General features: G+C 33.8%; 1 non-coding gene across 1 annotated transcript; it reads right to left on the bottom strand.

The window, feature by feature from the left end:
* Positions 1-8,745: 8,745 nt before the first annotated feature.
* LOC112752967 (small nucleolar RNA R71) lies at positions 8,746-8,853 on the bottom strand. The gene has a single exon (XR_003177373.1). It is a non-coding gene; the product is annotated as a small nucleolar RNA R71 (small nucleolar RNA).
* Positions 8,854-11,980: the final 3,127 nt, after the last annotated feature.

An 11,980-nucleotide genomic window follows, 5' to 3' on the forward strand; every position in this document is an offset into this window, starting at 1 on the left:
GGGACAAAGCCACAACCCGTGCATCTTACTCAGGTAGGTGCTTAAAATCTCAACTTTGAGTAAGTGGGACAAACCACAAACCTTTCATCTTATCCGGGTGCCTCAAATATCAACCTGGAGCAAGTGGGATAAAATCGAACCCTTTCATCTTACCCAGGTGCCTCAAATATCAACCCGGAGCAAGTAGAACAAAGCTGCAACCCTTGTGTCTTACCTAGGAAATCTATGATATTCGTAGTCTTTAATCAAATTCACAAGTTATTAGATTCATAAATCTCCATGTCTTTATCACTTCATTAATTTATTTATCTCGTGAGTGGGACAACGCCACTGTCCTCACCGTGGGTGGGACAAAGCCACTATCCCCACAAAGCAATAGTGCACTGGGTAAGCGGGATGATACCATCATCCTTGCCAATTCGGTCACTCAGACCATAGTTCATTATTATCATTGTCTTAAATTAGTTTCATAAGTTAGTATGTTCTTTTACCCCAATTCTTTATTAAGTAATCAACTTTGTTTTCTTGTGAGCGGAATAACACCACCGTCCTTACTAGAGGCGGGATGAAGCTACCATCCCCACTTAACTCGGAGCAAGTGGGGCAAGTCACAATTCTTTCATCTTACCTAGGAAGTTAACCACGTATCATTAACTTTAATCAATTTTAGGAATTATTAGGTACATTAACCCCAATTCATTATAAATTTATCACATTTAAACTCATTAACCGCTAATCTTTTATCAATTTGCCAATTTCATTAACACGTGAGCAGGATGGAACCTCCGTCCTCACCGCGGACGGGATAAAACTACCATCCCTGCAATAATTTTATCTGGTTTACCAAGTGGTTATCCGGGAATTAATCAGTTCATCTCATTATATCACTCCCCAATGTATTAAAAGCTTAATTATCGGTTATTCAACTTCATGCGGAGGTTAGAGGGATTTACAAACAGACTGGACAGGCTAAACAGTCCAAAATCATCATTTAAAAAAAAAGAGTGTCATGCGTATGCATGGGTCATGCGTACGCATGGTTTTAATTCTGTTTGCATGTCATGTGTACGCATGTCCCCAACTTTTTGCAAAATTTGTAGAATTCAGTTTTTGACATCAAATTTCAAACATGCATAACTTTTGCTACAAAAATTTAGTTTCCATCCATTCTTTGACAATTTTAAATTTCTCTTCTCCAATTTTAATTCAATATAAATTTCACCCAAATCCAAACTCCGAGCGCCAAGGTATGTCCCGTCGAAGTTGGTCAAAAACTCATTTTTACCGAATTCTCACTTTTGCTCAATTTCACCAAACATCAATCCAAATTCAACTTCAAACATCTCCAAAACCATTTTTACCCCTTTCAAATACTCATTCACCGATTTTCAACTATTTCAAACCTAACCAAACCCCATTCTAATTCATTTAGTACTTCCATTTACAATAACAACACTCATAATTCCACATTTCCAACCAGACCAAAACTAATCATCCAACTCATTATCATTATTTCCAACAATTTACAATATGATACACCAATGTTTACCTTACCTTATCAAATAGGGAATTCCTCACCGTATTATGGCTTCCGACCCAATTTTTCACATCAATCAATATAATAACAACTATAATCAAGCTTCTAATTACTCAATCTAACACCATATCATACAATTTGGCACAACGTCAAAACTAGGGCTCATATAAATTGATGAACTAAGAGGAAAAAAGGGGTTCTTACCTTTACCCACTAAAATTAGTGATAAAAATCACCAAGAACACAAGTTAGAGAACTCCTATAACATCAAAATCACCAAAAATCCTTAATAACCAACCTCAAAATATGAAATCAGATTTGAATGAGAAATTAGACCTAGAATTTCAAATTACTCACCAAACTAATTAGATAGAATTGAAGAGGATGAGGAGAGAGACGCGTGGCTGCAAACGGCTCGTCAATTGAAATTCCGGAGCAAAAGTTTTGACTAAATAAAAATGATGGAGCTAGAATTTGCTCTCCCTTCTCTCTTCTCTCTATTTCAGCAGCCCCCTCTCTAAATGAATAGTGAAGGTGCTGAAATGTTACCTAAGTGAGGGATTATATACTTGGACTTGGGTCCAAGTGTGGTCCAACTTAAGTTCTTATCCCTTTGACTCAACTTTGAGTCAAAACTTTTAAGATAAGTACTTAGAATTTCGTTCTAAATATTTTTTCTTATCATTTTTACATTTTCAACTTTTTTCACTTGCAGTACCGGTCAGATTTAAGTCGGTACAAACAATTTTCATGCTGGTATGCATTTTTCCATAATTAGTTATATTTTTCTGCTCAATTTTATTTTTCTGAAATAAATTCTCATCGGTATTTTCCCAAATTATAAACTTTTAATTTTCTAATACTTTATGCTTATAATTAATTTATTAATTAATTATTCAGGATTTATCCAGATTTTACATTTATGATTACTATTGATATTGGATGGCATTGAAAGTTGAGAATAATTCTCAAATATGTTTAATAAACAAAGTACCTAATTAAATTAAGTCTTAATAGAAATTGAACTAACTTACCTTCATATTTTTAACCTTGAATAAGGTTTAGTATATATATTTTGTTTTGCGTGAAAAACTCAATACAAAGGAGAAATTGGCTAGACTTGGCGTTTTTTTAGAAGAGTTCTCAAATTGTATTGTCCAAAAACTGTTTTCAGATCCAAGATATCATGGAGTATTTGGTGAGCAATATTGAAGGAGAAAAATCTGGTGTGGGTATGACTAGAAAATGCTTTGTCATGTTTTAAAACATGACTAGAACTAAAAATTTCAAGCAAACCAAAAGATGTATGGTATTTTATTTTTTATGATATAATTTGGTGTTGTAAAATACTAGAAATGAATCCCGCTAGGGAGTCAATGAAATATCTGTACAATGTATATAATGAGATGTTTATTTGACCCAATATGAGTTAAAAATGAACATCAAGGGTAAAATACTACTAATTTATCAAACACAATACACCCATACTATCCAGAATAACCATCCGGGTATCAGGGATAATAAACATATGATATCCTACTAAATCGAACATAATACAGCCCATTATACCAGTGGCGGATCCAGAAATTTTATGAAGAGGGGGCCGAAAACAAAAAATTGAAAGTACCATATTAAAATTGAAAGCTTTAATAAAAAAATAATTGTATATTTTAATATTATTTTAAATTAAAATTAATTTTAAAAAAATCATTTATATCAAAATTTTTTTCATAAAATTCTAATTTTTATCCATATTATAAAAGATATAATATAAATAATATAAATTTGTTTCTCTAATACTTTTAATATATATATATATATAAAATAAAATAATGAATATAATATATAAGATATATTCGTATTAATAAATAATTCACTTATTTTGATTTTAATATCATAAAAAATAAAATTTAATCTAATTTATTTTTATGTATATATTTTCTTATTACATTTAATTAGGAATTATTATAAAACTAAAATATTTTTATATAATAATAAATAGAAAAATTATAAAAAAGATAAAAAAATTGAAAGAATAAAAAAAATAAATTTAAAATGCATGAAATGGAATTTGAACTTATGTGTTGGAGTATAAAATGTCTCCTTTTAATCATTGAACTAGAAGGTATATTATTAAAAATTTTACACATTATATTAAATATATTCTAAGTTTTAAAAATTTAGGGGGGCCATGGCCTATGCAGATCCCCCTTAAATCCGCCTCTGCATTATACACATTGTACAGATACTCCATTGACTCTCTATACTTCCTCTACTAGAAATAGTTATATTTAAAGAAAGTAGATTAAATTTGAATGAGATGAAAGGAGAAATAACAAGGCTTCTTGCAATAGAAGAAAATATGAAATGAGAGGAAATTAAATATGGTCACATGATTAAGCTAAGTTGAGGTCATGCTCTATTCTTATGATAGTTGATAAAGAAAGCATGTTGGATCGACAATTTATAGCATTACTAGGTGTCTAATATTTTTTATTTTCTTGACATTAATGCTTTTTTTCTCATATTGGTGTAGTATATATGTTCTTAGGTCTGATGTATTTCTGTTTTTTTTTTTTTTTTGTTATTTTGTTGATTCTTATTTTTGTGTTTTGACATAAATCTCATTATCTTTATATGAAATTTTGTGAGTGTAAAAATATAAAAATAAGTCAAATATATTTGTGATTGAACTATGATTTATTGCCTCAAATTTATATATTAAATTGTCAATTCTTGATCATTTGCATCTATGATTGGCTAGTTCTGAATTTTGAAAATCGATTCTCAAAGAATTAGTTAATTTTAACTTATATAGAGTTCTATTTTATTTTTTACTTTGACAAAGATATGTGTTATTTTTAATTTTAATTTTCATTGTTCAAATTTGCAAAGGCACAAAATTGATGACAACATGCCAGAATTTATATTGACTGAAACATACTAAAAGAGTCAATGATTATAAATCCTACATGGTTACATGATACAAATTTTTTGTTAGAAAAAATTGTATTTAGTTGAATATGTAGAACTTATTTTATTGTAAAAGAATTTTAATTATATTAAAATATTTTAATTATCTATATGATTATATATTATATAAATGTTGAATTAGTGTGTGATGAGTGGATAATTTATACGCTTTTTGGCATTGTTTTTAGGTAGTTTTTAGTATGATTTAGTCAATTTTTATTATATTTTTATTAGTTTTCAAGCAAAATTCACATTTCTAGACTTTAATATGAGTTTGTGTGTTTTTCTGTGATTTCAGGTATTTTCTGGCTGAAATTGAGGGACCTGAGCAAAAATCTGATTCAGAGGCTGAAAAAGAACTGCAGATGCTGTTGGATTCTGACCTCCCTGCACTCGAAATGGATTTTCTGGAGCTACAGAAACCCAATTGGTGTGCTCTTAATTGCTTTGGAAAGTAGACATCCAGGGCTTTCCAGCAATATATAATAGTCCATACTTTGCCCGAGTTTTGACGACGCAAACTGGCGTTCAAACGCCAACTTCCTGCCCTATTCTGAAGTTAAACGCCAGAAACAGGTTACAAACCAGAGTTAAACGCCACAAACAAGCTGCAACCTGGCGTTTAAATCCAAGAAGAGTCTCTACACGTGAAAGCTTCAATGCTTAGCCCAAGCACACACCAAGTAGGCCCTGGAAGTGGATTTCTGCACTATCTGCACTTAGTTACTCATTTTCTGTAAACCCTAGTGACTAGTTTAGTATAAAAACTACTTTTAGTGATTTATTTCACATCTTTTGATCATTTTTGAGACTATCTTTGTATCACTTTTGATCTCTTGATCACGTTTAGGGGGCTGGCCATTCGGCCATGCCTGGACCTTCTGTTCTTATGTATTTTCAACGGTGGAGTTTCTACACCCCATAGATTAAGGTGTGGAGCTCTGCTGTTCCTCATGAATTAATGCAAAGTACTATTATCTTTCTATTCAATTCAAGCTTATTCTTATTCTAAGATATTCACTCGCACTTCAACCTGATGAATGTGATGATCCGTGACACTCATCATCATTCTCACATATGAACGCGTGCCTGACAACCACTTTCGTTCTATCTGCAATAGCTTGAGTGTGTATCTCTTAGCCTCCATTTCGAAATATCGGAGTCTTCGTGGTATAAGCTAGAATCAATTGGTAGCATTATTGAGATCCGGAAAGTCTAAACCTTGTCTGTGGTATTCCGAGTAGGATCTGGGATGGGATGACTGTGACGAGCTTCAAACTCGTGAGTGTTGGGCGTAGTGACAGACGCAAAAGGATCAATGGATCCTATTCCAACATGATCGAGAACCAACAGATGATTAGCCATGCGGTGACAGCGCATTTGGACCATTTTCACTGAGAGGACGGATGGTAGCCATTGACAACGGTGATCTCCAACATACAGCTTGCCATGGAAAGGAGTATGAATGATTGAATGAAGACAGTAGGAAAGCAGAGATTCAGAAGCAACAAGCATCTCTATACGCTTATCTGAAATTCTCACCAATGAATTACATAAGTATCTCTATCTTATTTTATGTTTATTTATATTTTAATTATCAAAACCTCATAACCATTTGAATTTGCCTGACTGAGATTTACAAGATGACCATAGCTTGCTTCAAGCCGACAATCTCCGTGGGATCGACCCTTACTCACGTAAGGTTTATTACTTGGACGACCCAGTGCACTTGCTGGTTAGTTGTGCGGAGTTGTGAAAAAGAATTGAGATTATGATCGTGCGTACCAAGTTGTTGGCGCAGTTGAGATCACAATTTCGTGCACCAAGTTTTTGGCGCCGTTGCCGGGGATTGTTCGAGTTTGGACAACTGACGGTTCATCTTGTTGCTCAGATTAGGTAATTTTATTTTAATTTTAAGCTTTTTGTTTTTATTATTTTTATTTTTGAAAAATTTTCAAAAAAAATAAATTATTCTATGACTTCAGAATTTTTAAGAATGAATTCTAGAGTTTCATGATGATCTGTTGAAGTCTGGCTGGCTGTGAAGCCATGTCTAATCTTTTGGACCGAGGTTTCAACTTATCATCACAAGAGCTTGTTGATTTCTATCAATCTTGTTGTTGTATGTAATGTTCTACTGAAGCTTGGCTGGCCATTGGCCGTGTCTAGTGTTTTGGACCGGAGCTTTCACTGAAAGCTTGGCTGGCTAGTAAGTCATATCTAATTCCTGGACCGGAGTTTTAAGCTAACATTGCATGATTCCTGGAACTCCTATTAAAAATTTTGAAATCCTTATTTTTTTTCCAATTAATTTTCGAAAAATACCAAAAAAATTTAATAAAATCATAAAACCAAAAATAATTTTGTGTGTCTTGTTTGAGTCTAGTGTCAAATTGTAAGTTTGGTGTCAATTGCATCTTTTTAACTTTTCTTAAAGTTTTCGAAAACTCATGCATGATGCTCTTCATGATCTTCAAGTTGTTCTTGATGATCTTCTTTGTTTGATCTTTGTATTTTCATGTTTTGTGTCTTTTCTTGTATTTCATATGCATTTTCAATTTGTTAGTGTCTATAGTTTGAAAATTTCTAAGTTTGGTGTCCTGCATGTTTTTCTTTTCTTAAAAATTTCAAAAATAAGTTTTTGGTGTTCATCTTGACATTCAAAGTGTTCTTGCATGCATCATGTGTTTTGATCTTGAATTTTCATGTTTTGCATCATTTTTATATTTTTCTCTCTCTTCATTAAAAATTCAAAAATAAAAAAAAATATCTTTCCCTTATTCTTCTCATAAATTTCGAAAATTTGGATTGACTTAGTAAAAAAAAAAATTTTAAAAATCTAGTTGTTTCTTATGAGTCAAGTCAAATTTTCAATTTAAAAATCCTATCTTTTCAAAACTTTTTCAAAAACCAAATCTTTTTCATTTTTCTTTCATTTTTTTTCGAAAATTTTCAAAATCTTTTTCTTATTTCTATTTCATATTTTCAAAATTAATGCTAACAATTAATGTGATTAATTAAAAATTTTGAGTTATTACTTGGCTAGTAAGAAAGGTCTAATCTTTAAATTTTAAATCATATCTTTTTATTTCTTGTTAGTCAAGTAATTAACTTTAAATTCAAAAATCAAATCATTTTAAATTTCTTTTTCCAAATCTTTTTCAAAATAAATTTCAATCACATCTTTTTCAAAACTTAATTTCAAAATCTTTTCTAACTTCTTATCTTTTCAAATTTGATTTTTAAATCTTTTTCAATTAATTACTTAACTTTTTGTTTGATTTTAAAATTCTTATCTTTTTCAAAACCACCTAACTACTTTTTCCTCTCATTACTTTCGAAAATCCCTTACCACTTTTTCAAAATTTCTTTTTAATTAACTAATTATTTTAAATTTTAATTTAATTTTAATTTTCTTTTTAATTTTTGAATACTAACTAATATTTAAAATAAAAACAAAAATATTTTTATTTTATTTTATTTAATTTTCGAATTCTTCCCCCTCTCATCTCTTTCTATTTATTTATTTATCTACTAACACTTCTCTTCTACTCATAATTCGAACCCCCTCTTCTTCTCTGTGTTCGAATTTTTCTCTTTTCCTTCTTCTATTCTTCTCTTCTTCTACTCATATAAATGAATCTCTATACTGTGACATAGAAGATTTCATATTTTCTCGTTCTCTTCTTTTTCATATGAGCAGAAACAGGGATAAAGACATTCTTATTGAAGTTGATCCTGAACCTGAAAGGACTCTAAAGAGGAAACTAAGAGAAGCTAAAACACAACCCTCTGGAGAGGATCTGACAGAAATTTTCGAAAAAGAAGGAGACATGGCTGAACCCAATAACAATGCCAACAATGCAAGGAAGATGCTTGGTGACTTTATTGCACCCTCTTCTGACTTCTATGGAAGAAGCATCTCAATTCCTACCATTGGAGCAAACAACTTTGAGCTTAAGCCTCAATTAGTTTCTCTAATGCAACAGAATTGCAAGTTTCATGGACTTCCATTGGAAGATCCTCATCAGTTCCTAGCTGAATTCTTACAAATCTGTGACATTGTCAAGACCAATGGAGTTGATCCCGAGGTCTACAGGCTTATGCTTTTCTCTTTTGCTGTAAGAGACAGAGCTAGAACATGGTTGGATTCACAACCTAAGGAAAGCCTGAACTCTTGGGAAAAGCTGGTCAGTGCTTTCCTGGCTAAATTCTTTCCACCTCAAAAGATAAGCAAGCTTAGAGTGAAAATCCAAACCTTCAGACAGAAGGAAGGTGAGTCCCTCTATGAAGCTTGGGAAAGATATAAGCAATTGATCAAAAGGTGTCCTACTGACATGCTTCCAGAATGGAGCATCATAAGTATATTCTATGATGGTCTGTCTGAGTTGTCAAAAATGTCATTGGACCAATCTGCAGGAGGATCACTTCATCTAAAAACCCCTGCAGAAGCTCAGGAACTCATTGAAATGGTTGCAAATAACCAGTTCATGTACACCTCTGAAAGGAATCCTGTGAACAATGGGACGCCTCAGAAGAAGGGAGTTCTTGAAATTGATACTCTGAATGCCATATTGGCTTAGAACAAAATATTGACTCAACAAGTCAATATGATTTCTCAGAGTCTGAATGGATTGCAAGCTGCATCCAACAGTACTAAAGAAGCATCTTCTGAAGAAGAAGCTTATGATCCTGAGAACCCTGCAATGGCAGATGTGAATTACATGGGAGAACCCTATGGAAACACCTATAATCCTTCATGGAGAAATCATCCAAATTTCTCATGGAAGGACCAACAGAAGCCTTAACAAGGCTTCAATAATAATGGTGGAAGAAATAGGTTTAGCAACAGCAAGCCTTTTCCATCATCTTCTCAGCAACAGACAGAGAATTCTAAATAGAGCCATTCTAGCCTGGCAACCATAGTCTCTGATCTATCCAAGACCACACTAAGTTTTATGAATGAAACAAGGTCCTCCATTAGAAATTTGGAGGCACAGGTGGGTTAGCTGAGTAAGAAGATTACTGAAACTCCAAGGTCCTCCATTGAACTTTCTTCTGCCATTCATGAGCTCTGATGAATATTCTTCCTCTGAAGAGGATGAAGACATCACTGAAGAGCAAGCTGCTAAATATCTAGGAGCAATCATGAAGCTGAATGCCAAGTTATTTGGTACTGAGACTTGGGAGGATGAACCCCCCTTGTTCACCAATGAACTGAATGCATTAATGAGGCAGACATTACCTCAGAAGAAACCGGATCCCGCAAAATTTTTCATACCTTGTACCATAGGCACCATGACCTTTGAGAAGGCTCTGTGTGACCTGGGGTCAGAGATAAACCTCATGCCCCTCTCTGTAATGGAGAAACTGGGAATCTTTGAGGTGCAAGCTGCAAGAGTCTCACTAGAGATGGCAGACAAATCAATGAAACAGGCTTATGGACTAGTAGAGGACGTGCTAGTGAAGGTTGAAGGCCTTTACATCCCTGCTGATTTCATAATCCTAAACACTGGGAAGGATGAGGATGAATCCATCATCCTTGGCAGACCCTTCCTAGCCACAACAAAAGTTGTGATTGATGTTGACAGAGGAGAGTTGGTCCTTCAGTTGAATGAGGACTACCTTGTATTCAAGACCCAAGGTTCTCCTTCTGTAACCATGGAGAGGAAGCATGAAAAGCTTCTCTCAATACAGAGTCAAATAAAATCCCTACATTCAAACTTTAAGTTTGGTGTTGGGAGGCCACAACCAAACTCTAAGTTTGGTGTTGAGAGGCCCCAACCCTGCTCTGATTATCTGTGAGGCTCCATGAGAGCTCACTGTCAAGCTATTGACATTAAAGAAGCGCTTATTGGGAGGCAACCCAATGTTATTTAATTATATCTATTTATTTTCCATTGTTATTTTATGTTTTCTTTAGGTTGATGATTGATAAACCCATATTTCATGAGTTCTTTTGTGCTTAATTAAAGTGATTTATTCAACTCTTCACCTACTTATTCACATTAATTACATAGTTTTACTTTCCCTTCCTTATTATGTCATATAATGAAAAACATGTTTTCTAAGCTTTAAAAAATTAATTATTTTAATTACCTTTATTTCCATTCGATGCCGTGATTAGTGTGTTGAGTAGTTTCAGATTTTCTAAGGCAGAATGACTTAAAGGATGGAAAAGGAAACATACAAAAATGGAAGGAGAAAGCAAAACGGAGCTTTGAGGAAACTGGTGTTCACGCGATCGCATGGACGACGCGATCGCGTACCAAGCACGAATCAGCAGCGACGCGGCCGCATGACTGACGCGACCGCGCGCCTTGAGTAGAGCGCACATGACGCGGTCGCATGACTGACGCGACCGCGTGGCAAGGAAAAGCTCCGAATGACGCGACCGCGTGACCCACGCAGACGCGTGACCCACGCGGACGCGTGACAGAGGCCACGCACCAGAAATTGCAGAAAATGCTCATAACGAGTTCTGAGGCCCTTTTTGGCCCAAATCCAAGTCCAGAAGGCATAGACCAGAGGTTATGAAGTGAGGGAATGCATCCATTCAGGGAGAGCTCGCATATTTTCACCTTTCAATGAATTAGATTTAGTTGAGAGGGAGATCTTCTCTCTCTCTCTTTTAGGATTTAGGATTTCTTCTTGTTTTAAGAGTAACTCTGAATCCCAGGTTTAATGTTCTTTTAATATTACTTCTCTTTATTTATTCCAACATTTGAATTGATTATTATTATTTATGAATTATTCCATGTTACAGATTTCTATTTGAATTAATGATGATTGAGGTATTTTCAGTTTATGATTGTTATCTTTGACTTAAGTTGCCATTGCTTCCCATCTAAGGACACTTTTATTATTCCAGAAATTTTACTTTTCCCCTTTTGGTTCTGGTTAAGAATTTAGTAACTCAACAGTTATTAAACTCAACATAATTGATAATCGTTATCTTGCTAATTGAGCTGAACTTAAATAATCCCAACCTTTTCTGAGGAAATAATTAGGATTCAAAAGTCAATTTAATTAGTCCCTTGACTTTCCTTTGCCCTGGTAAAGGTTGACCAAGTGGAGTTTAGATTCAACTTTCATTATAATTGAGAGAGATAACTAAGTTGGACCTCTAATTTCTCTACCTTGCTAAAAGTCACTTTACAGTTATTATTTATTCTTAATTGCCATTTAATTCACTCGTCATTTAGATTACTTGCTTCTCACCTTCTAAACCCCAATTATAACCTTTATAGCCAATAATAAGAACATACTTCCTCGCAGTTCCTTGAGAAGACGACCCGAGGTTTGAATACTCGGTTAACAATTTTTAAAGGGGTTTGTTACTTGTGACACCCAACACGTTTGTACGAAGGGATTTTTGCCGGTTCAGAAACTATATCTACAACGCAACCGTTTCTATGAATTTCTTTACTGGTAGAAAGCCCGACGTCAAAATGGCGCCGTTGCCGGGGA

Source organism: Arachis hypogaea, chromosome 15 (assembly GCF_003086295.3).
Source record: "Arachis hypogaea cultivar Tifrunner chromosome 15, arahy.Tifrunner.gnm2.J5K5, whole genome shotgun sequence".
In the NCBI taxonomy this organism is placed as follows: domain Eukaryota; kingdom Viridiplantae; phylum Streptophyta; class Magnoliopsida; order Fabales; family Fabaceae; genus Arachis; species Arachis hypogaea.